Source organism: Lissotriton helveticus, chromosome 12, assembly GCF_964261635.1.
Source record: "Lissotriton helveticus chromosome 12, aLisHel1.1, whole genome shotgun sequence".
Lineage (NCBI taxonomy): Eukaryota > Metazoa > Chordata > Amphibia > Caudata > Salamandridae > Lissotriton > Lissotriton helveticus.
Genome location: NC_136073.1, coordinates 857,937,987 through 857,965,361, shown reverse-complemented (window position 1 = coordinate 857,965,361; position 27,375 = coordinate 857,937,987). Strand labels below are relative to the sequence as shown.

At 46.2% G+C, this 27,375-nt stretch overlaps 1 long non-coding RNA gene across 2 annotated transcripts in view; it reads right to left on the bottom strand.

Annotated features, from left to right (window-relative positions):
• Positions 1-27,375, bottom strand: part of LOC144798606 (uncharacterized) — a 1,317,000-nt gene that overhangs the window by 425,149 nt on the left and 864,476 nt on the right. For both annotated transcript variants that reach the window (XR_013603577.1, XR_013603578.1), the window contains one exon: positions 9,070-9,138. This is a non-coding gene — a long non-coding RNA (uncharacterized LOC144798606). The remainder of the gene's footprint in view (positions 1-9,069; positions 9,139-27,375) is intronic.

Genomic DNA, 27,375 nt, shown 5'->3' with positions numbered 1-27,375 from the left:
CCAGTCCATCCTTGCTCGCCCTCGCTACAAAGAGTCCAGTTAATTACAAATCAGCCTTGGTGCTTTCCCAGAGGAAACAGCCAGGCCTAGAACCCTACAGTTGGGAGCACACCTAAAAGTGACCTGGCCTGGCAGTGAGAGGAGCGGCTCTGTCATGGTCGCTTGGAGAGAGATAAACTATTCTGCCAGGGTGTCCCCAGAGAAAGAAGAGCTGTGGTGGATTCTGGGGCTCATAGAAGCACTTCCACAATGTGTGCGGTGAGAGGAAATGCTCTGCCAGGCTCTGGGGCCATAGAGGGAGATGTTATGTCTGTACCGCCGGATTTAAATAATGTCAGCCACAAAGATGGAGGTTTATTTATTTATTTATTTATTTTCCCGGAGGAGTATCTCTGCAGAGTTACACACAGTCCATTCTGTTGCCTGGGCTCTGTTAAAATTCTTCTGTCAAGAGGAGAGGTTCCCGGAGGCAGAGATCATAAATTGCACCGGAAACAGGCAATTCTGCACAGATTTGGAATTCGCAGTCTGGCATGGCAATTTTGCTGTGAAATTTGCACCAATGACCATTACAATAATGAAACTTTTTAACCTGTCCACGAGTGTAAGAAAATAAGTTGCATACCTGTAACTGCAGTTCTCCAGTATTGGCTCTTTCATAGTTGAATCATTCCCCATCGTCTTCGTGGGGGTTACACTTTGACGACAGGGAATGATTCAAGCATGTGAATCTATGAAAGATCCAATACTGGAGAAATGTCAGTTTAAGACCTGGGCAGACTTCTCGCTTTTGTGTAAACCTTCCAGGAACCAGCGACAACTTACCGGCTCTTGAACAGTTTGCATGATCTTGTTTTCTGAGAGCCATGCTTGGCTGAGTCTTGAGGCAACTCGTTCGGAGGGCGGGGAGGTTGGGACGTGTTAAGGTCTTCCACCATTGATGAGGTGCTGACATGTACAACGGTGCCTGCTCAGCTGCAGGTGAAAACTACCCAAGTGCTCAGTTTATTTACTGATACTTGCACAAAATGGCAGCCACGTTGCGAGCGGGTTCATTAACAGCAGGCGGTTGAGTTTGGATGAGTACGATGTTTCCACTTTTAATATTCAGCCCAGCAGCTTCCTTTAGCTAGAAGTCCAGGCTGAGATTTAAAATCCAGGATGAAGCTCTTGGTCCAGGTGAGGCTTGCAGTTAGTGCAGAGACTTAAACTTCAGGCACCGCCTTGATGCCCAGTAGGAGGCACGCGGGTGGTTCTGTACGGTCAGATCCACGGCTCCTTCAACGTACGGAGTAGCCTGGATCCAATGGTGACTTGTCTCTCGGACTCCTTAGGAAGAGGTCAGGCAAGCATGGCCTGGATCCTGCTCCCATACCAGATGGAAGCCTTGACAGGTCCTGGAGTGGGAGTCTTTGTGGTTCATCCTTTATTTCCTTAAACCGACAGAGGGTAATCTTGGTTTCTGTGATGTCGACCGGCAGGCCACTCATGTCCACACTGCAACATTCTTCTTTCCCAGAGCATTCATAGAGAAGGCGCTGAAACCAAGGTCTAATTGATTCTGTGTGTTCAACCAAGAGGACAAAGCAAGGAGGAAGGGAGAAGTCCCTGGTCCCACTATCCTAAACACACACCTACAGAGGCCATTAGGTGGCTGAATGGATGCGTAATCCTGGATATGGGACACTATGTTGTGTTGTACAGACAGGAGTCAATGGGTACGGGTGACACTTGGCCACCCAAAGAGGTTCCTCTGTATTCCTGGTTGGAGTACAATCTGCACCCACCTGCATTTACCTCTGTTAAGGAGTGGTACAATTGTTACAGCTGTAGCGATAAGTGGGGAGGATGAGGGGAAGTTGTTGGATTGGTGTAATCTAGACTGAGACCCTAGGAGAAACAGATTGCCCATTTAGGAACCACACACCTGTCACTGCACAGTTGCATTATGGGCCCGCTGCATGGTAAGCCCTTGTCTTGGTTCCACCTCCTGCCTCTTTCCTCCACTTCCTGTCTTTTTATCTCATGAACACAGAGGCTGCCTAGTCTTGATTCAACCTCATGCCTCTTTCTTCCATCCCCTACACTTCATGTCTCTATCTCATGAATACCGAGGCTGCCTGGTCTTGATTCCACCTCATGCCTCTTTCTTCCATCCCCTACACTTCATGTCTCTATATCTCATGAATACCGAGGCTGCATACTCTTGATTCAACCTCATGCCTCTTTCTTCCTCCACCGTACACTTCCTGTCACCTTATCTCACCAATACCGAGGCTGCCTGTTCCTGATTCCACTTCATGCCTCTTTCTTCCACCCCCTACACTTCCTGTCTCTTTATCTCATGAATACCAAGGCTGCCTAGTATTGATTCCACTAACTCCTCTTTCTTCCACAACCCTACACTTCCTGTCTCTAACTCATGAATACTGAGTCTGTCTGGTCTTGATTCCACCTCATGCCTCTTTCTTCCACACCCTACTCTTTGTGTCTCTTTATCTCAGAAATACCGAGGCTGCCTAGTCTTGATTCCACCTCATGCCTCTTTCTTCAACCACCCTACACTTCCTGTCTCTTTATCCTATGACTACCAAGGCTGCCTGTTCTCAATTCCACCTAATGCATCTTTCTTCCACCACCCTACACTTCCTGTCTCTTTATCTCGTTATTACGGATGCTACCTAGTCTTGATTCCGCCTCCTACCTCTTTCTCCACCCCCTACACTCCTTGTCTCTTTATCTCATGAATACCGAGGCTGCCTGGTCTTGATTCCACCTCATGCCTCTTTCTTCCACCCCGTACACTTCCTGTCTCTCTATCTCATGAATACTGAGGCTGCCTGGTCTTGATTCCACCTCATGCCTCTTTCTTCCACCACCCTACACTTCCTGCCTCTTTATCTCATGAATACTGAGGCTGCCTGGCCATGATTCCACCTCATGCCTCTTTCTTCCACCCCCTACACTTCATGTCTCTATCTCATGAATACCGAGGCTGCCTGGTCTTGATTCCACCTCATGCCTCTTTTTTCCACCCCCTACACTTCCTGTCTCTTTATCTCATGAATACCGAGGCTACCTGGTCTTGATTCCACCTCATGCCTCTTTCTTCTACCACCCTACACTTCATGTCTCTTTATCTCATAAATACCGAGGCTGCCTGGTCTTGATTCCACCTCATGCCTCTTTCTTCCACCCCCTACACTTCATGTCTCTTTATCTCATGAATACCGAGGCTACCTGGTCTTGATTCCACCTCATGCCTCTTTCTTCCATCACCCTACACTGACTGTCTCATTATCTCATGAACACAGAGGCTGCCTGGTCTTGATTCTACCTCATGCCTCTTTCTTCCACCCCTACACTTCATGTCTCTAACTCATGAATACCGAGGCTGCCTGGTCTTGATTCCACCTCATGCCTCTTTCTTCCACCACCCTACACTTCATGTCTCTTTATCTCATGAATACCGAGGCTGCCTGGTCTTGATTCCACCTCATGCCTCTTTCTTCCACCCCCTACACTTCATGTCTCTTTATCTCATGAATACCGAGGCTGCCTGGTCTTGATTCCACATCATGCCTTTTTCTTCCACCACCCTTCACTTCCTGTCTCTTTATCTCATGAATACCGAGGCAGCCTGGTCTTGATTCCACCTCATGCCTCTTTCTTCCACCACCCTTCACTTCCTGTCTCTTTATCTCATGAATACCGAGGCTGCCTGGTCTTGATTCCACCTCATGCCTCTTTCTTCCACCCCCTACACTTCATGTCTCTTTATCTCATGAATACCGAGGCTGCCTGGTCTTGATTCCACCTCATGCCTCTTTCTTCCACCCCCTACACTTCATGTCTCTTTATCTCATGAATACCGAGGCTGCCTGGTCTTGATTCCACCTCATGCCTCTTTCTTCCACCACCCTACACTTCATGTCTCTTTATCTCATGAATACCGAGGCTGCCTGGTCTTGATTCCACCTCATGCCTCTTTCTTCCACCCCCTACACTTCATGTCTCTTTATCTCATGAATACCGAGGCTGCCTGGTCTTGATTCCACATCATGCCTTTTTCTTCCACCACCCTTCACTTCCTGTCTCTTTATCTCATGAATACCGAGGCAGCCTGGTCTTGATTCCACCTCATGCCTCTTTCTTCCACCACCCTTCACTTCCTGTCTCTTTATCTCATGAATACCGAGGCTGCCTGGTCTTGATTCCACCTCATGCCTCTTTCTTCCACCCCCTACACTTCCTGTCTCTTTATCTCATGAATACAGAGGCTGTCTGGTCTTGATTCCACCTCATGCCTCTCTCTTCCACCACCCTACACTTCATGTCTCTTTATCTCATGAATACCGAGGCTGCCTGGTCTTGATTCTACCTTCTGCTTCTTTCTTCCTTCACCCTAAAATTTCTATTTATTCATTTCACTCTTGCAGGTTCTTTTCTGTCCCTGTTTTCCTATCTTTCTCTTCTTCTTTCTTTCTCCATTTGTATGTTTTTATTTTTCCTGCTCCAAGTAAAAAAAGAATGACACGGCAGTGCAGCTTTATTAGGCATATATTCTTCCTATGTGAGTATCTTTCTACACTTTGTGAACAGAAATACAACATATTCAGGATAGCTTCCATAAGCGAACAGTTAGTGTACAATATCTCGAATCTGGCTTTTCATTTTTCATATTTCCAACCTTTACCACTTTAGCAGCGTGCCCTCCCAATTCCTCCCACCTGCCTTAATACTTCAATGCTATATCTTGCTGACTACTGTACTCGTTCTTCCACCCTCCTCCCATCTTGAAAATGTTCCCAATTAATTGAAGCTACAACTGCGAATTTGTCAGGTTTCTAAGGTTTCCTCTAAAAAAAAGAAAGGTCACTTCTGCTTTTCATCTCTCTGAGGAAAATGAGGACCAATTTCACGGTAAAAGCCCATGTGCAGGACGCTGGATGAAAGCAGGGTACACAAGCCAAGATCCACCCTGCTCCCAGCCCGTAGGTGCCTAAAGACGTCTACTCTCGCCTACTGCCAGCCGGAGCTGCTCTTCTCAGCTCCCACAGACAGGGAGTCATCTCCCTCCACCCTACTCTCACACTGCTCACACATTCTGACAACCTCAGGAGGTCTGGCAGTGCAGTTATTTCTAGCTGGTCAAGCCCTTCTCAACTCCCCATTACTGTCTCCAGTGATATTGCAAGATCACAGCGCTCGCTGAGCGAGTGCGCGCGTACCCCGGGTAAAGGGTAAAGCGGTTCTCGCCTCTTCCTTCTAGGCAGGCCTCAGATCTTCTCCCCACTGCCTCGACCAATAACAACAGAGCTGAGGCCTGCGCCTCTGTTCATTAACCTCTCTTTTAGTCTACGCGCTACCAACGTCAAATCCCTAGTGGTGCCTATTATTCTTCAACGCCTCCTCCAGCCCTCTCCTTCTCCTCTGGCACTGCAGAACTCAGTATGGAGACTCTTGTTGGGCAACAGGTTGCAATGACAAAACTTGCAGTAGGATTTTACTCTGACTTGATATCAAACTGAAGCACGGTGCCTCAAGAAATCCTACTCAACCGTCCTTGGACGTAAGACTACTGAGATCCAAGTGAAGAGGGCACACACAGCACCCTCTAAAATATGGCTTCACCTCAAATCAAGCCACGGGATATACCATCGTTTCATGTGTCGGCAACCTCTCATTTTGTCGTGGACGCCGTGGCCAATTCCGCGCATATTTGATACGCGAGCCCAAGGCGGCGAGTCTCGCAGCCCTGGGGGCTGTCAGTCAGGAATAATTTTCCGCTGCAGCTGGGTGGAAATAAGCGCAGCCTCCACTGTTGTCAGGATATCATTAACCTTTTATTTTGATTTAAGCGGTCTATTCTTGTCAATTCAAAGCCAGGCGGCTGGTGTTCGGCTGCTCTTCTCCCAGTCTTCCTTTGGAGTTGCAAAGACCCGCCAGTGTTTCGCATGGGCTCCCTCTTATCGGCCATGTGCACGCTCGCCGTCATTCCATCAATGACATTTCAGAGTTTTCCCCTAATTTCTAAAGACCAGCGTGCTCTCGGAATCCAGGGCTGTTCTCTGAAGAGATAAACTTCCTTTGTATCCCACACCTTTGATGCATTTTCTACTCTTCGCCGGTTCCTTCCAAGACATGCTAAGGCGGCTTCTTATCCAATTCACTCCTACCAAAGAAAGTTTCTGAAATCCCAGATTGTCCACTTGCATTGAATCCATGTTGGTCTATTTTGACTCAATTTAATATTTTCGACTTTGACCTGAAACTATTCACCTCAATCAAAAGGCGGCTTTTCAACACCTTGAACATGTCCTCTGCGGCTGTTCCATTCATCAATTCCAATGTAGCTTTATACGTTTCAGGCTTTTTTTGTCTCATCCATTGAAATTCCGCTATACAAGATAGTCTAAGTCCCTGAAGGCATTTCTACAAATAGCATTCACTCAAAAAGCAAGCTGAGCACAATAAAACCAAATCATGGCAGCCTGGTCACATACAGGGTTTCCAAAACAATACTGTGAACTCTGAACATCAGTCAAACCAAAGGCCAACCAGCAAAACACAGCAATACCCAACCACATCCACCAATTCCAGCAGTTTAAATGAAGAACCATCTGACCAATGACCAACTAGAACTCTGGCTTGAAACAACCTAATTTACCGACCAATCACCTGAAAGAGCAAATTTCAACCATTAATAGTATTTAATATATACATCCGGAAGTAACATACCATATAATCCCATAGAAGGGGACACACAGTGCGTTGTTGCTACTCTTATTTAGCCCACACAGCTATATTTACCAACTATATGAACTACACCTCCTAGTATGCTTTACCCTTTATGTAACAAAGCTCCCCAGAGACCATAAAATGACATACAGCGGCTGTACATAGCAACTCGGGCAAATGAATGAATGTCATCTTTCAGACTAATTTAATCCACTCAGTGCATAAGCAAACCAACCAAAATGAAAATAACACAATCTAGTTTAGCTCAAAATAATTTTGCAGCTAGATCCAAATAATTCTAATACACGTTATTCAGACACCAATATGTTGCTCAACAACACCCCGCAACACAACACCATTCAATCTAAACCAACGCCATCTACCCAACAACACCCTGTAAAGCAACATCATTCATTCTTAACAACACCATCCACCCAACAACACCCTGCAACTCAACGCCATTCACTCTAATCCAACATCATCCACCCTATAACACCCTGAAAAGCAACTACATTCTTTCTAAACCAACGCCATCCACACAACAACACCACACAGAAAACACTGTAGAGTGCCACTTTAGTGCAGTACTGTGCCAAGTCAGGGATGTGAAATCACACAACCCCATGCATTCAATTATACACCAACCAGAGGAACCTGATACTCTTAAGTCAAATCCATGCCTAAGCAAAACAATTCAAGGTAACTTGACATACTCAACATCAGCAACTCTCTTCACCTGGTACCTCCCAACTTCAAGGAAAGCCATACACCCCAACAAAAACACTCACCCTCATTCAACAGCAATGAACCTCGCTCAACAACATCCTGCCGTACTCAAAAGCATTCAATCTTCAGCCAATAGTATCCTTCCGCGTCCAACAGAAGCCAGCCACGCCTAACAGCAGCCATACACAACCAACAGAGCAGCATCGATGAGCATCCACCCTAGCCCAACAGTATCCTGTCTTGCCTACAGCATCCAGACCAATACAGTCCCATGGCCTTACTCAGCATCCAGTCTAAACACCACCCAGACTCCCAAAAATGACAGACTCACCCAGAACCACTCAGGGTCATCCAACACTATTCTGCCTCACTTCATCTAACCAAGACCCTTCATCGTGGAAAAAACTAAAAATAACCCTAGTTTCCTGTCATTTCATTATCAGGTAGAGGTGTTGTAAGGCAGACAGGGGCCATATTAAAATGACGCTGGCTTAATTTACGGATTTTCAGGAATATCATGTTACGCTTGTCATGTGAAATCCCCAAAATGACGTCATTACACCACTTCCCGTAATTATGTGCCATTTGCAGTAAAAATGTAGAGTGAATGCACAAATTCATAGTAAACATTGACAGCGATGCATGAGTACAACAGAACGCGAACGGCTTTTATTTGAGTGGTTTTGTTTAAACGCATCCTTACACCAATAATTGACGCGAGGACCCATTTCATGCTAAAATATAATGTAAAATTACAGATTTTGATTTCTCCTAATTGCACATAATTCTGCAAAATTATATGAAAGCATATTACAACAATTCTGCACACCCCTATTGTGAACAGAATTGAATGCTCACCTCATGACTGCGCAGGTGTAAGGAAACGTCTTACTACAGTAACCGCTGGTACGGGTGAGCAGTGGGACCGCTGTGCATACTGGCCTGAACACCACTCTCTTCAGGTCCTTTGCTGAGGTCTGGCGAATGCTCAGTTTGGCCCTATTTAGCCCAATCAAGTGTTAAGCAGTCCCAGTCGATTGACCAGACTCAAAGCCATTCGGCCAATCCAACCAAAGCAAACGAGGTCAACACTATCCAGCTATCGTCATCAGCCAGCAACCCCAGCCCCATCCAAGAACCCCAACCTTGTGCAACCAGACCAATGCATTCAAGTCAACCCTGGAGATAAAAAAAAACTAACAGCAAGCACAGTCATGCAATCCAACTTAACCCATCAACCCCAGGTCAAAGCTAACCAACCCAGCACCATAGACTCATCTTTGAATGCTACCTCATTGTACCTTTGCTATATTGTAATACCTACTCATTAACCGATGTAAAGCGCTCTGATACCCTTGGGTCCAGCCTGCGCTATATAAAACCTTTTAAATAAATCTAAGTAAAATCCGATCACTAGATCAGAACACTCCCTGGTACCTGCACCTAACTATCTAATTAGCCATTGGAATTAAATAATCTATACACTAATCACTTAAGGAAGGAAGGAATGGAAACAACGTGTAAAAGAACTGGACTCCCGCTCTGAATATTAAAATATCTGATTCTCCAAAACACAAATACATCTATGTAGAACAGACTTACCTGCACACTTTGCACATCTTGACGCATGTTCAGGGTTTCACTGAATCCTCATGAGTGCGCCATTTAAATCTGTGCAAATTAAGGAATGGAAACAAAGTGAACTTGGCTCCGGCTCTACATAGCAAAGGTCCTGATTCCACAAAAGATTAACAGATCTGGGCATCACAGACTTAGGTGTAAACTTTACACATTTTACACTTTTTTACCGAATCCTCGTGGGCATGTCATTTGAATCTATGTAAATCATAAATTTCCAGCTAGGCTCACAGCCCTCTCCAGTAGGTAGTCCAGGTGAGAGACAACCCAGCAGAGAAAGCGTGGCAGAAAAGTGCAAAAGAAAGATACACGCATAAGAAGGTTGTAGAGTTACTGAAAAACCAAGAGAGGGTGGCAGATGACCGAATTGTAGTGTATTCCAGTGTGCCCACTGAGCGTGAACAGCCACCTGTCATGTCCTGTCAGTCACAGCAATCAATTCTTTCAGACCTCAACATTCAAGAATCCAAGTCCTGCACGCGGGCAAGCACGCAAAGGCCACGTGACCAGGTCAACACTGGTCTTGTGGGACTCACGAGACCCAAGCATAACAAGGGGATACCCATTCCTTCTAGCCCGGGAAGGGGATCTACTTCTGCTTTTCATAAAAGTCAATTTCCATTGTGAGAAAGGCCCTTCAGATCATTTGTATATAAATAGTCACAAACATACCAGTTTTTAGGTGTTCACCAAGGTTTGCTTCTCAGTGACTTATGAATGCTCCTAATTCAGCCTGATCAGAGGTTTTCTCTCTAACTGACAACTTGGAAAACTTGATGGAATGTCTGCAGTAGCAAATCGATCAATGATCCCAAATGTCTATCGATCATGATTCTGTGAGTCGGGATCGGCAGGAATATGTCTGAGGGCTGCAAATATTGCCACCACGTTCCAGGTCATGGCTAATGTGTAGTGTATTGACACCACACAGAGTCATGTGTGGCCAATCGAAAGGCGAAGTGTGGCAGTGTAATTGATCGTTTCTTGGGACACTGGCGGATGTCTCCAGGAATCTCTGCAGCAGCGAGTGCTACCAGACGGGCGTGGTGGGGCCGGGAGAGGGGGGGAGTTTTTTTTTTTTCAAACACACTAACCTGTAATTGTGCCAGCCACCGCCTCTACCTGGTCCTCTTCATCTTTCTCGAGTCCGGCAGCAGGAAGCACCCAGGCTCCCCATAGCCAATCACAACACTGGAATCAGGGTTGTGATTGTTCTGGGCGCTATGGTTCGGCACTCAGACGAGGACTGGGAACCCGGGCATGTTCTTCAACCAGGCTGCAATGCAGCGTTGTGATTGGTCTGAGCGCCATTGTTTGGCACTCAGATGGGGACTGGGGACCTGGGCATGTTCTCCACCCAGGCTGCAATGCAGCGTTGTGATTGGTCTGAGCGCCGTTGTTCGGCAGTCAGACGGGGACTGGGGACCTGGGCATGTTCTCCACCCAGGCTGCAATGCAGCATTGTGATTGGTCTGAGCGTCGTGGTTCGGCACTCAGACAGGGACTGGGGACCTGGGCATATTCTCCACCCAGGCTGCAATGCAGCATTGTGAATGGTCTGAGGGTCTTGGTTCGGCACTCAGACAGGGACTGGGGACCTGGGCATATTCTCCACCCAGGCTGCAATGCAGCATTGTGAATGGTCTGAGGGTCTTGGTTCGGCAGTCAGACGGGGACTGGGGACCTGGGCATGTTCTCCACCCAGGCTACAATGCAGCCTGGGTGGAGAACATGTAAAGTGCGCATGACTCTTTGGCCGGCCCTTTCATCATGCGCACTTACAGAGTGTCCTCACCACTCCTCCCCCTGCAGGTCTCTGGCGTCACGGAGCCCAGCTCCACCCCAACTGAGCCACTGCAGTAGAAAAAATAAAATGATAATAACGCTGCGTTATTATCATTTTATTTTTTCTCTTTCAACTGCTCGGAGAGCAGTGGGGCGACGCTCCTCTGCCTTAGCGGAGGAGCCGCCGTTGAATCTCTGAAGTGCTTCTTCTGACCACCTCTCCTTTCCTGCCATCACAAGACAGGAGAAAACAAAGGGGTGATTAACAAACATTAACATTACACTGACGCTCAGTAGCAAGCGACTGCAGGGTAATATTTCACGGTATAAAACAGCGCTTCTTACACTTTCAGCCACGAAGGGAGAACTTTTCATTGAGTTATTGTTTTTATTATCTGCTCAGAATTACAGAGAGATGTAAGGTAAGATTAGCATTGTACAACATTTTCATTATTTGCTTTTGCATACTTACAAAAAATTCTGCAAAATTATGCGAAATGCAAAACTTGGATATACTGCCATATTTTAGAATGAAATGCATCCTCATGTCCATTTTGGATGCAAGGGCACATTTTGCGATTAAGAAAAAAAATATTGCAAAATAAAATGTGCCGTTAACAACAGTCACTCGTGTCCTGGTCGTTTGCGTTGCTCACATTCTCCCAAGCTTACATTTTGCCACAAACGTGGTGTAATTATACGTAATGGTGTAATTTCTGGAACTTCACGTATCATAACAATTGTGAAATTATGCCAGATTACATAAGCGTAAAGGAAATGTCGCCCATGCATAGTTAAAATGGATGTGCTATGACAGGTGGGGGCACCATTGGTTGGCTGCAAAATCCTCAATTCTGCAGTTTGCAAGGTAGCAAAGGGAAGTGTCTGGATAACTAAACTACACAGCACCCCCTGCTAGAGTTTTATGATTTATGGGGGGAGTAGGAATATGATAACTGCCCTGAATCTGTCTGTTTAGACTTCCCTAGTATCCCTGTTTAACAAGCGAACCCTGACTTTCAAACCTATATATGAACAAATATGTTACTTTCCTGAGTCTTACAAACCCCTTCTGACAATCACTAGAAGGCATCTTCTTCTATGGGTAGGAGTGGAGCAAGGAAGGGCTAGCAGCTAGCAAGAGTCCCACCTCCCACTTCAAGGAGAAGCTTTTATTAGTAGCAGGTTCAAATGTACCCCTTTTAACCTTGGAAACCGCAGACAAGGGTTTTAATCCCAGCTTTGGAACACAAGCAAAATGTGTGTGATTTCAGGCAAAGAGCTGTACCTCCCTGTTTAAATGTGCATAAAAATATCTGCATAGCATGCATCTTGTACTTTACAATTGCATATTGCAATCCCTCCTCCCTATGGTGGGCTGGACTTTGGAATCGAGATACAACCGGATTCAGCACACACATTTCTAGTCAACTTACAGCACCTCAGGGCTGAGATGCTCCTAATGGACTTGTTTTCTTTTCTCTCTGTTGTAGCACAGAAAAGAGTTTGTTTCCGTAGATTATCATTTGAGCATCTGTGCTCAGGCAAAGGAGACAGCAGATCAGAGTTTGTACAATGAGCTCTGATCCTAACCAATGTAGTAAGCTGGGAGAGTTTTATTAGTTTACCATGTGTGCGTAAGGGGCTTACAACACCCAGGCGTCGGGGTTCTCTACCCAGCCTTGGGGTACGGGTCCCTTTCCTTAACTCGCATGAGGGTCCATGGCAGCCTTGGCACGGCTTTGGGCAATTTGTTTTCTTTTTTTCTTTTTGGGGGGGTGGTTTAAGTAAGGGTCAAACATTGTATACATTTAGATGGAAAGGGGGTGGTTTCCTTTTTCTTTCTCTATGATCACCCTGAAACACTGCCTCATCCGAGGAGCCAACAGCCTGGAAAGGGGAGCTCGCGTCTGCCAGCACCGGTCCTCCCTGCTGTGCTGGGGAGTGAACCCCTAAGGGAGGAATGAAGGATGTTTGGAATGGTGCACCATTAACATTTCTTATCCATCATTATAAAGATAATGAATCTGGCAATATGATCTTTTTTCTCTTTAGTTTTATTAAATCAACTCAAGTTCATAGCATCATTCAGCCAACGTGTTTCGTTCAGTTGTAGCTTGAACTTCGTCAAGGCTATTAAAAATCAAAATTGAGTAGACAATCCAAAATAATCACAGGCCTATTGGAATAGAGGGTCTAGCACCTGCATACAGGTTGAGTACGCCAATCGTCATCAATGAAGCTTGTGACTGTAGAAATTACATAGCCACATATTTGGGCCCTGAGTTTGATAGCCCGTAGAAAATGCCAGGCGAGACCGGCCACACGACTTCACAGCGTTAGGTCGAACAAGGGGGGAACCTGATCAGTGGTGGCTCGCAAAGGTAACGTGCAGGGAGGCGAGGCAGGGGCGGGGCTGGGTGGGGGTAGTGGAGTCCGACATACAACGGCAAAGGTGAACGTAAATAATTCAATAAATATCTGCCATCGTATGTCGGACTCCACTACCCGCCCACCCAGCCCGCCTCCCCGCCCCACAGCGTTACCTTTGTGGGCCGCCACTGAGCCTGATGCTGGAACTGCCTCCTGGTTCTCTCTGAGGTGCTCGAGCCAGCAGGCTCGGCTCTGCCTTCTAGGGCCACGGGTCCTTTCAGACCTGGGGCTCTCCCCCCACCCGTCGAAGGCCTCAGGCCTTAGGGAAGCTGCCCAAGGCCCGGTGGCTTCCACCGCGGGCCGGACTGACTGTAGTGGGCACCGAGCGTTTCCCTGGTGGGCCATCAAGGTGTGGGCTAGGTTTGGACCCCTGGGGGCCATTTTTGTTACCGGGGTCGGCAATATCGGCCGCCTGTAACAAAATCGTCTGAAACCGGCCCTCGCAAACAGCTAGGCTGCACCCCGCCTCACCCCAAGGGGGCCGTCCGAGAAGTTTCCCAGGGCCGGTTTCAGTTCCCAGTCCGGCCCTGCTTCCACCGTGTGGCTCCTGGCGGCGCCGCCAGCTCTAAGGGGCAGCACGGAGCACTGCGGAAGTAGATCTCTGGCACGCGAAGGGTTACTCGTTGTGTTTAACAGAAACACATGCAATTAAAAACCCTGACAGAGATCCCGCGCCCCCTCCCCGAAGTCAGAAATCAGGCAGCTAAGTGGAAAATGCAGGAGTCCATAAAATCTCCATACTTGCCAAGGTTACAACTCCCTCCGGCAGAGTAAATCTGACAACATGTTGCCACTGGGAAGAGGAGCCCGGGCCTGGCGTGGAAATATTTACTGGCCTCAGAGACCCAGGGGAAGCCCTCGGCAGATGGAGGCCCGCGCCCAGCGAGCCGAGCTCCGTGTCTGCAGCATTGCCAGCACTGCCCCAGGGGTGTGCGCGGGCCGCGACAGCAGAGATGCGCGCGTGCACAAACACATACTCAGGCACAGACACACCTCTCTCTCTCTCATGCACACACAGGCACGCACACCCACACACACATACAAACACACGTACACACACTTCTATCTCTATCTTTCTCTTTCTCTCATGCATACACACATTCCCACATGCACTAACACACACACTTGTCCTAATCTCTGTCATATACAAACAGACATGCACACACAACACACACACCCCTCTCTCGCATACACACACCGCACTCTCTCTAACCCACAGAATTCTATATCTCTCACACGCACACACAAACCCACACACACCTCTCTCTCACATACACACAGACACACACTTCACTCTCTCTCTTACACACAGACACACATTGACTTCTCTATCCCTCTCTCTCACACACACCTCTCTCTCTCTCACATACATACACCTCACTCTCTCTCTTACACACAGAGACACACAGACTTCTCTATCCCTCTCTCTCACACACACACACCTTTCTCTCTCACATACATACACCTCACTCTCTCTCTTACACACATACACACACAGACTTCTCTATCCCTCTCTCTCCCTCTCTCTCTCACACACTCACCCACCTCTCTCTCTCACATACACACACCTCACTCTCTCTCTTACACACAGACTTCTCTCTCTCACACACACACACACACACATACAAACACACGTACACACACTTCTATCTCTATCTCTCTCTTTCTCTCATGCATACACACATTCACACATGCACTAACACACACACTTGTCTCAATCTGTCATATACACACAGACATGCACACACAAACACACACACCTCTCTCTCTCTCTCGCATACACACACCGCACTCTCTCTCTTACACACAGATTTCTATATCTCTCTCTCACACGCACACACAAACCCACACACACCTCTCTCTCACATACACACAGACACACACCTCACTCTCTCTTACACACAGACACACATCGACTTCTTTATCCCTCTCTCACACACCTCTCTCTCTCACATACATACACCTCACTCTCTCTCTTACACACAGACTTCTCTCTCTTACACACACACACACACACACACACACACACCCAGGCTGCCAGATATTCAGTCATGTCTTGCTAGCTCCTGCAGAGGGAATCTTTCACAATAGCATGCTGACTCGTGGCGACTGACGCCCTTCAGTGGCCTCCTGGCCCGAGTCCACCTCAGCACTTCAGTGGCAGGCTGACCATCGTCCACTGGAACCATTCAGTGGCATGTTGACGGTCCTCCACGAGAGCTCCTCAGCAGCATGCTGACCTCCCTGTGACCACTGAAGGCTTTCAGCAGCATGCTAATCTACCAGTGACCACTGAAGGTTTTCAGCAGCATGCTGACCTCCCTGTAAAAAAAATATATATATATATATACAAGTGTGTTCATCGATCATTTTCTTCAACCCGAGGTCAAAAAACTACCAGCATATATAAAGGACACAGGAGACTTCCTGAGAAAATCTATGATATCAAGTGGAAAGAGAACTATATATTCTTGACACTAGATGTCCAGGCCCTATACACGAGCATTAGGCATAAGGACGGTCTGAATGCCATAAAACATTTCTTGGGAAAAAGACCTATCAACCAATATGAACATACCAAAATGCTGCTGGAGATGGCTGAGTGGTGCCTTACAAACAACACCTTTATATTTGATAGACTGTTTTATAAACAAATCCAAGGTTCAGCGATGGGCACTTGCTTCTCCCCCAGCTATGCGAATCTGCATATGGGCTGGTGGGAGGAGCAGGTGCTTATGACGCTGCATGGAGAAACAATGAACCAAAATGTTGTTATTTACAAGCGCTTTATTGACGACATTTTTATTTTGTGGGAGGGCAGTGAGGAGAGTGCGAAAAGTTTTACAGAACAGCTAAATGAAAACTCGTTGAATCTCAAGTTTACTTGCAATGCAAACAGGGAGAGCATACAATTTTTGGATGTAGAACTATTTGTAGAGAATGACAAAGTACAAACACGCACCTATAGGAAGCCAACTGCGGGCAACGCAATCCTCCACGCCAATAGTTTCCACCCAACACCACTCAAACAGTCTATCCCATACGCAGAATGCCTCAGGATGACACGCAACTGCAGCACTAATGAAGGGTTATCAGAAGCAAAAACGAATCTCTTTACGAGATTAAAACACAGGGGATACACTGACAAAACATGCAAAACAGCGGAAGTAAAATGCAGCGCTAAAAACAGACAGGAGTTACTATTCCCAGATGTGACAGAGTCTGGAGCCCGAGCACAGGAGAGGCAACCCCCAAGGTTAATTACGGGTTTCAATCGCCACCACGCTAACCTTCGAAAAATACTTAGAAGGCACTGGCCATTGATCCGTAATGACGCAACCATAGGCAAGATAATGGGTGATAAACCACTAGTATCTTTCAGGAAAGCCAGATCTATGCGTCAACAATTGGTTCACAATGCTCCAGCGATACAAAAACAGAAAAACTGGTTTCAGTCACAAAAAGGTTTCAAAAAATGTACAAAATGCAAAGCCTGCACTCACGGGAAAAACACAACGAGCATTACTGTACCCTTCCGTAAGCAGCCCTATTCCATCAGAGAACACTACACATGCAAAACGGAATATGCCGTTTACGTGCTTGCATGTGTATGTGGTAAACAATATGTAGGGTCGACTATCCACCCAGTGCATGTAAGAATTTTGCAACACCTGAGGGCTATCACAAATAAGGACCCAGCCTACCCAGTAGCAAGACATATCCATGAGACACATGGAGGAGACGCCAAAGGTTTGACATATTTTGTCATAGACAGCATCCCAAGGAATGTAAGGGGCGGTAACCGCAAGCTTGCGTTACGCCGCCTGGAATCCAGATACATTATCTTACTGAATTCCAAGATCCCCTCAGGGCTGAACGCAGACGAAGCCCTAAGTGTGCACATTTAGAGCAGCCTACCTCTACTTTACCCAAGTACCTTATAACAACGACCCAGATTGCGCCATCACTGTAAATAAATATTCACATGGAGTCTATACCAAAAAACCACACCAATCACTATATGATTATACATAGTCCCCGTATACTGTAACAATGATCTACCCACAACATATGAGGGTTTGCATTCAACACAAAGAGAGTTGTTGCGCACTTGCGCGGTATTTAACTTCCATATGTGTTGTAAGCGGGTGTGTGTCTCAAAAATAGGAAGTGAACGCTGACAAACACACTCTTCACTTACCGGCTACACGAGGAGGGACTGTTAACACAGTAACATGTTCTGACTCTGCCACTAGGCCAGCAAACCGATTACCGGTGAAACCGAGCCTTTTTGTAGAAACTCACTTTGTAAACCAATCCCGGCCTTGAGAGTGACACACCCTTTTCACAGATACGCCCGAACAGCAATGACGTAAACGTAATAAGATTACGTAGGGTGTAATGGCTAACACTTTAACATGTGGGTAATGCAATTTATACAACACAGGGCTCACCAATGCAAACGATACAAAATAACTAAGTGTGGTATTTAAAGTATTATGATGCGTTCGAAATCCGAGCAATTCTAAAACATGATGGTAATGTTTAGAAAACGTATAAATTAATGTGACATTTGGTAATTGATGCTTTCGCTATAAATGTTGAATTCATGTGATTGGTCACGTATACATGTGGGTGTAACCCAAGTCACCATGGTAACAAACCAATGCCAATTAGTGATGTTAATTATGACTCATGTGAGTATGTAACATGTGTATATATAGCGCAACTTGCAAGGGTCAGATGTTAGTGAGCAAGGCGGGAGTAGCCGCCGAAACGCGTCTGAGCAGAAGCTGATGTAAGAAATAAAAACCCTTGAACTAAGATACACGGAGTCAGCGCCTTCTTTGATGGTGAAGTTTGGTTGGTGTCAATATATATATATATATATATATATATATATATATATATACACATACACATGCATTTCTGTACTGTCCTCCATATTAGTATTCCTCGCTACTGTGAGAGTTGATATTCAGTAGTACAATCCACTGCGGCCCTACTGGGCCTACTGGGGCATGCAACCCAAGTCCACCACAACCCTTTGATGGCATGCTGGCCAGCATCGACCGCAGCCCTTTGGCGGCACCCTGACCTGAGTACACCACGGTGCTTCGGAGACATGCTCACCTGTGTCACAACCTTTTGATAGCATGCTGACCTGCATCCACTGCAGCCCATTGGTGACATACTAACTCATGGCAACGAGGGCACAAGGGTAGCACACTGTTCAATGTCAAACCCCGCCTGGCATTCCAGGGTTTACCCACTGCTATATTTCCATGACATGTCAATCTACAGCTACTGCAGCGTCTTCCTGCATGCAAACACTCCCTGACATGCTACTGCAGCCCACACCAACTTCCGATTCTACCAACCAACCTGGTCTAAAATTACTGCAGGACTCATCTGGTATGCTGCCCCACCACACCCTGGCAGTGCTTAATTTGTGACAGAAAGAGTGCCAGTACCCCAAGCTGTACACAGAAGCAAGCGGCCAGTGCAGTTAAACATCGGCATGCTAAATACCAAAGCTGTAGTCTTTAAACCTCTACAGACACTCCCTGACCCTTTTTCTCACTCTTGCAGGTTGCTGCTTTCTCCCTTTGTGACGGGTTTGCCGTCCTTCTCTTACCCTATTTTCCGATATGTTTCCCCCTTCTTGGACTCACCAAATAGATGATGCAGAAAAATAAGTGCTGGGGGAAAAAAAGTAGGGGAACTGTGGGCGGAGCATCAAAGAGGGGGAATAACCAGTGGATTGGGTCAGTGAGCGGAGTCAGAAGTGTGGCAGAAAGAGCAAAATATCTGACTTTTTTGTATTTTTTTCCCATTTTACTCATTTAACCGATAAATCCACGTTTATTTAAGGTTTAATAAGAGTTATTGACATGAAAATACATTCACAAAGTGGGATACGTTTACAATCCCAGAATGTCTCATATATCCTTAAAAATGGAATTGCATGCCATTTGTCTCCCAGGCATGGAATTTCTGTCATCAGCACTTCTCCTCCCTTTTTCCACAACAGCAGTTCAAACATGAATGGCAAAATATCCTAGTTTGGAAAATATTTTCCACATAACTATGGCTTTGCCATATTTGCCACATAATACATCATCCGCTGCATAATCTGATGATTTTAACTAATACATTGTTTATAGCTCAAATGGATCAAAAGTTACTTAAAAATGTGACGTGTTGCTGCAAAGTGGATGGCCCTTTGCAAAGGTTGACTGGTCACCTTTCTCACTACTGCATTTGTATGTTCCACTGGTAGTAATGTGGCAACATCTTTGCATAGACTGTTAGCATGTGTAAAAATTGAAAAATAATAAAGTATCAGAAAATGTACAGCCCCACTAATACCAGTGTAGGGTGTCAGAGCACTTTACATCACACACATTACACGGAGACAATCATTCATAAGTGTGTGAATCACTGTATAGGAAATGTTACAGAAGACAAAGGACTATAATGTGTAGGAGTCTCATGACAACCATACTAGTAGGCAGCATAGTTTAATAGTGATTGGTCTGGAGAAACACAAACTCAGAAAGTAAAACTTAATACCATGGTTGGGGGTTCTCTTTAATAATCAGAATTGATTTCTATCCAAATGATCACTTTTTTGCAACATTAGGATAATCAAAGACTGGGAAAAAAACATGACGCTCTAATTTATACCTTGCAATTTGAATGCAGCTCTTACATGACAATTAATAGCGCACTGTTTTATGTTAAGATTTTAGTTTATTAACTGCAAGTAACAAGAGGGTCTCTGACAAAAGCAGGAACCCACTGACCTATTTACATTATGTGTACTTTGTGATCTGCATCATACATGTTCTTAGCGGCAGCTACGTTAACCCTCTGAGCTTCCTTTCCATGAGTCAAAACTTCCCCTAGATAAAACACCATCTCTCTCTACTAAGAACATTAATCACTGGAGTTATCATAACATTATCATTGTTGCTGAAAATTGTTGGAGGCCAGGAAGAAGGCAGCAAGCGCTTTTAAAACCATATTATGCTTCTAAACATGGCGTCCCCACCTGAAGTCAGCACCCGTTCGGTCAATTTGCCCTAGAGCACCCTGCTCAAGGGTCCTGTGACCTCAGTGGCAGAGTCACTGTCACTCTATGATGTGCTGCTTAATAGTCCTGCCCGCAAGACTGGAGGTGAACTTCATGGATTTTGGTGGACAGCCCTTCAAGGTCAACCCACACCTGCCACCGCTAGGGTCCACCTGCTGGTGCTGTGACACCAGGTCTTCTAAGGTCTTGCATGGAATGTGCTCCCTCAGGAGAGTGGTCGTGGAGCCTGGTCATTAAGACTGAACCTCGTTCCCCAGTTCCAAATCCAGCAGCTCTGACCATAGTGCCACACCCTGCCCCCCCACTGAACACCATACTGTCCCACTTAGAGAAACTTGCACTGCACTGACCCGCTATAAACAACTGGATGTGACTTAATTCAAATTGCGCACTAGACAAGAGCAATATGCTGCCTAAACAAATTTAACAACATCTAGAAAAAGCAAACACCCATATGGAATGCAAGATTAAGTAAATCATGTGAAATGTAGGCAGGAACAACATGGTTACCTTTTTCCTTTTACACTCATTATTCAGAAATTAGTGAGTGCTTTTACATGAAAGTTAAGGCCATGACTTCAGGGCCCGGAAGGGACCCGTTTCAGTGCTCATTGCATTTATCTTTTCAAAACATAGGCAATAGGGTTTAAAGAAACCACATTCGTGAACACGCAGCCGCTGTACTCATGTTGTTTTCCAATTCACCCATCAAACAGGTATTTCAGTACCTCCAGGAAAGGTGCACTTTCCCACCAAGGTAAAACAATGTTGAAAGAGAGAGGAGAAAACAAAAGTAGCGCTTCACTGGCAAACACTGTAAAGTGGCGCTAATGTGTTTAGGTGGGAATACATCAATATGGTCACCTTGCAACCACTCTGTCTTGCTTTCATTAGTTTGTTATCTATTTTTAATATTTGGAAAGTTTTATTTCTCTCCACCCCGAAACTGCACTGAGATTTTGAAAAATGTGAGTAAAAGACAATGTTTCCAGCAAAAATCTTTTTCTTTTTTTGGATCCATTTCAAAGGGGAGCAAATAAACGTAAGGAGGAAAGAGAGGGTACCCGTTTCTTAAAGTCTAGGGTTTTAGCTAACTGAAGAGAAGCGAGACAGAAAGAGAGGGAAGAGGAGAAACAAAGAGGGGGGGAGCAGCTGCCAGCAGCAGGAGAACTGGACACTGTCCTTGTCTTCTGTGGGCATGAAGGAAAAGACAAAGTCCTTTTCCTTCTCTGCCTGTTCCGCCCGCCCACAAAAACCGAGGCTTCACTATCGGCCTTGGCAATTTCTGCCATCCGGTAGGAAGGGTCGGATTGGGATGGAAAACTGCCCCGTGCACCCCAAAAAAAAGTGGCCCACATTTGCAGTTCGCAAACCTTCATGGCTAAAAAGGCATCCGTTTCGAGTCAGATTTGTTTTGAAATTGAAAAGTTAAAAAAAAGGGTAATGTGTTTCTTGTTCTCTGCTCTCATTCCTTTGCACAGTATTTAAATGAAACTCCTAACCTCAATCGGAGAAAACTGGAAGCAGGCACCGAGGCTTGTCTGTCTGATGGACCTGAGGCGTGTCTGTCTGATCCATGTGACCTGCTGTGGGAGACAAAAGCTTCCTCCTCTCACTGGTGACTTGTTAATTGCACTGCTGAAAAGACAACCTCTCTCAAAGGCTCACTGACACCTTCTGGGGGCCCCAGTAGGAAAGAGGTGTGCCAGGTGATGGGCGTCCTCCTGGTGTCTATTGTCATTCCACAAGTAACAATTAATGGCCACCTCAAATTACCCTGAAGCTGGAAAAAGGTTGGAAAGTTGAACCCAGTTATATAAGGTTGTTTGAGCCACAGACTAAGAAAAGTGGCCACGACACGATTGTCCACCCTGCCACTTCGACCCTGCTGGGAGGCATGTTTAAAATAAGAAAGTAGGGGAATGGAATCTGTGAAATTCGAGTAGTAGGGGCACGCCATGCCCTGCCGATCCCGCCCACTTCAACCACTCTCTCTGGAAAGCTTAAGGGTCTGTTCTTCCCAGCTGCACCGCAATGTTATTGTGCAACGTACATTAGTTACTGCTTCAGGCAATGACGTAAGAGCGGGTTGAAAAAAAAGAGGGCTTTTTGGTGCCTTGGAAATACCGATACAGCCGGGTGAAGCATTTACTAGGTGAAATAGACCCTTTAAACTCAGAGTTTTCTCTTAGAAAATGGCCAATGAATACCGATATGGCTTTAATCACACTGAACTGCGCATGCATCAGAGTTTCTAGACACATTTTCAGGTAATAAATGTTGACTGCTTTGACCTGATGAAGCTTGCTGTGGGATGAAGTGTTAACTGCGCAACTCCGACTCTCGAATTGTCCCGTTTGCACAGGAGGCTGAATGTATCCCTTATTCCATAAGCAGGGCCCGTGGCTACTTGCTGAGCTTCCTTGTGTGTGTAACAACTAATCGTGTTACACTTGGGTCTTAACAATCAAAGCCCATCCATTGAGCTAGGATCTCAGGCAGGCCCGGCTCCAGGAATTTTTATTTGAGTGGGCCAAGGGTGCTTTCGGGGGGAAACATCCTTTACAACAAAACTTTTTCCACGCAGTACCTTTACAACGCAAGTATTACAACGCAAGTCGTTACAACGACTTGCGCTGGAGGGCGCTCTAGGATAGGGAATAGTTTAATTTACTATCCAAAACCTTCCCTACTATCCACGGGGACTGGAGTTGGAATAGTAAATTAAACTATTCCACTATCCAGCGCCCCCCAACGCAAGTCGTTGTAACGACTTGTGTTGTAAAACCTGCGTTGGAAAGGCATGCGTGGAAAAAGCATGCGTTGTAACGACATACATCCCTTTCGGGTGGGCCACGGTGGCAGTCACGGCCAGTATGACTTGTGGGGGGTGTGGCGGGGGTGTGGTGCGGGAGTTTAATTTAATAATATTAATTTTAGAAAAACAGGAAGCAGGCAGCCAGGCTCCCTGCCTTAAGCCAATCACAATGCTGCAAGCAGCGTTGTGATTGGTCCGGACGCCGCCCAGCCAGGGGCTTATGTGTAGGCCATGTACTCTGTGCAGGTTGCATTGCAGCCTGCATGCAGAAGGACAGAGTGCGCATGACTGGTTTGGGCGGCCCCAGATGGCCGACCAAACAGTCTTTGCGCACCAAGGAATGGGCACACTCCTCCTTCCCAGCCCTGCTCACAGAGCAGCCCCGCCCACCTGCAACCAAACATAAAATGGTAATAACTGAAAGTTTTTACCATGTAATGTTTCTACTTCTCGCACTGCGAAAAAAGTAGTGGGGCGACGCTCCTCAGCCCTAGTGTAGGAGCCGCCCGTCCACTGCGGGCCCAATGTGCTGCTTCTGGAGTTAGCCTGCAAGTCCTAGATTACATCATTTCTACTTTCAAACAGTCACCATGATACAAAGGATTGCTTCTGTGTGTATTCAGAGCATGTGGAGACTTATTTGAAAGCAAGAACAATGTCTGGACCTAACTGCAAACCCTCGAATTCCAGCAGGCCAGGCTTCAATACAAGTACTTGAATGCCAATCATATTATAATAGTTCAAGATTGAAGAAGTCCCTATTACCACACAAAAGCCTTGACATCATTGTACTAGAAAGGCTGGCTATTTACTTGTTGCAATTTGCCCAACACTTATTTCTCTGCACAAATTTAACTTGATACATTTTACTTTCTTGTCATTCTATTGCAATGCACTTTCAAAGATACAAATTCTTGTAAAACAGTAACACATTTGAAAAAAGAGAAAGGAGTCTTTTTGAAAACTGCCAGCAGTTTTCACACCGACCATTTCAAAACTAGAAGTCCCAGTCATTGAGGTAACCTTCTATTATTCTTTGAAAACTCTGTTACAACACATCCATACATAGGTTTGCCGTGAGTTCCTTTCTCATGTGCTAAAATAGTCAAATTATGAAAGATAACGCATTAATTTGTAATGCAAAACAGGAGAATGAGACACCCATCTAGTTGCTGAATCGTAAGCCTGGGTGGTGAACTCAGCTTCGCTCGTGGAGTTTGCGGAATTTTCTGCGCTCCGCGTTACGCAGAGCTCGCGGAGTTCATTTTTTTCCTCGCTCGTGTTTTGCCAACGTCATGTTGGCGAGTGTGAGCAAGGAAAATCCACCTCCCGGTTAGATTTTTCCTTGTTCGCGATCGTCAACATCAAGTTGGCAAGCGCGAGCGTGGACAATAAACCTCCCGGTGAGATTTCTTAACGCAGGGGGGGTCAGGTTTCTCATTGTGAGTGGTCACGTATGCTCGCGAATGCTCGCGACCACTCATGTTGAGAAACTGTCCGTTCGCGTTGCGAAAGCAGCCGCTCAAGTTAAAATCTACTCGAGTGGCAGAAAGGAAAGCAGCGCCCGCTTGTGCTGTGCATGGTGCCGTTCGCGATGATTGCACAGTGCGGACAAGCATCCGGCACTAAAAATCACCGCAAACTGCATATTTCTATTGCACTCCGCCCCTTGCGGAGCTCCGCATAGTGCAGCAGAGTTTCTTTTACTTTGCGCAGTTTCACGTAGCGCTACTCCGCGAACTCCGCCCACGGTTACTGAATTGCACAATGTGAAACTAGAAATTCTGGGATCAATCCTGGCTTCTATGCTTGACCAAATTGTGTGATCCTAGCCAAACCCTTATTTCCCTAAGCCTCCTTTATTCATCATCATAAAAGAGGGAACCTTCAAATACATGTGTTCCAGATGTGCGCTGTACAAAACACATTTTCTGTTTGATTTAGTCTACTATAATAGTGCTTCATCTGCACTAAGAATCTAAGCCACAAGTAGAGCGCACATAACAACAGACTTGCCTTTAAGTTCACTAAGGGCCAGATGAACAACTGTTTCTTGCAGTCGCAAATGGGCAATTGGCCTGTATGTGACCGCAAAAAAGGGTTGTTGGTATGTACAAAAGCTATTGTGCAAGACAGTATTAGGAAGGGGCGTTCCAAGGGCATCCCTTCCTAATAGCGAGATACATTTGATTGTATAATTGTTTTGTGACCGCAATTGTAGTCGCAAAACACTTGCAGTTTACCACCTACTTCCAGTAGGAAAGATGAAGGAGTCGCCAGGGGATCCCTTCCGCTTTGTGAATGGATGGGAAAATATTTTTTAAGAGCAGGCAGTGGGTCCACGGACCACTGCCTCCTCTCAAAAAATGAAACAGAAACATTTCATTTTTCTTTCTGAAATGCATCCCTTGTAAGGTCCCTTTGATGGGAAGAGGAGGTTTCTGAGGTGGGAGTATCAGGCAAGTTACACTACTCAGCCTCCTTCGTTGCCAGCCTTCAGAGAGAATCTCTCTTCATTTCTACCTCCACCTAACCTCGGACTCTGTGACACACTCCCTTCCAGGCCTGATTATCCATATTCTACCATCCCTCTCCTGTGCACCTTATCTTACAGCTGACCTTGGGTCCCAGCCCCATATCAACCAGCACCCAGCTCCATTTTCATTATTCCTGGTACAAAACATTAGTAAAATCACCCTCAATCTTAAAACATTGAATATAACAGTAAGTATAATTAGCACAAACTTTAAAATATGTTCCACAATTGCCCTAATGACCTGACTGCTAATTAAATGAACAAAAACAGAAAGGCCATGACAGGGCCAACTTTAGCGTTGGTGCAAAAGTCTTTATTGGTGCCCCACCACTAACCTCTTTCTCTGTTGATACCTTTACTACCACCCTCTAACAATACCCTTCATCTCTCCATAGCCTCTCCCCCTCATGACCTCCTCCTCAGACTCCCACACTACCACCCTCCACCAGTGCCCCTCATTTCTCTGTAGCTCCCACCCCCCTCCACCCTATGACCTCCTTCTCGGATTCCCTCACTGCCACCCTCCAACAGTGCCCCTCATCTCTCTGTAGCCACTACCCGTCATGACCTCCTCAACAGAATCTCTCACTACCCCCCTCCACCAGTGTCCCTCATCTCTCCGTTGCCTCTCCTCCTCGGATGTCCTCACTGACACCCTCCAACAGTGCTCCTCATCTCTCGCTAGCCTCTCCCACTCATGACCTCCTCCTCAAATGCCATCACTGTCACCCTCCAACAGTGCCCCTCATCTCTCCATAGCCTCTCCCCCTAATGACCTCCTCCTCGGATCTCCTCACTGCCACCCTCCAACAGTTCTCCTAATATCTCCGTAGCCTCTCCCACTCATGACCTCCTCCTCAAATGCCATCACTGTCACCCTCCAACAGTGCCCCTCATCTCTCCAAAGCCCCTCACCCCATGACCTCTCTCCAGATGCCCTCACTGCTACCCTCCACCAGTGCCCCTCATCTCTCCGTAGCCCCCCATGACCTCCTCCTTGGATTCCTTCACTGCCACCCTCCACCAGTGCCCCTCATCCCTCCATAGGCTCTCCACCTACTGACCTCCTCCTTAGATTCCTTCACTGCCACCCTCCACCAGTGCCCCTCATCTCCCCAAAGCTTCTCCACCAATTGACCTCCTCCTCAGATTCCCTCATTGCCACCCTCCACCAGTGTCCTTCATCTCTCCGTAGCCACTCTCTCATATGCATTTCATTTATTGTTTGTATAGCGCTACTCATAGTGTAGGGTGTCACAGTACTTTACATCATGTACACATTATGCAGAGACAATGAATCATGCAAGTATGTAAATCAGCCTATACAGAATGTCACATAAGCCAATGAGGATTACCAGGTGTAGGAATCACATATCATCCATACTGGTGGGCAAAATGTTTTAAGAGAGTTTGGTCTGGAGCAGCACAAACACAGGATTTAAAGCATACCCCAGTGGTTGGTGGGGGGGGGGGCTTTACTGATTGAAATGTATATCTGCCCAAATAAACTCTTTATAGCAACATTAGAATAATGGAAGACTGGGGAAATATTAGCTATATCACAACACACAGAAAAAGAAGTTCTAATTATACCATTCA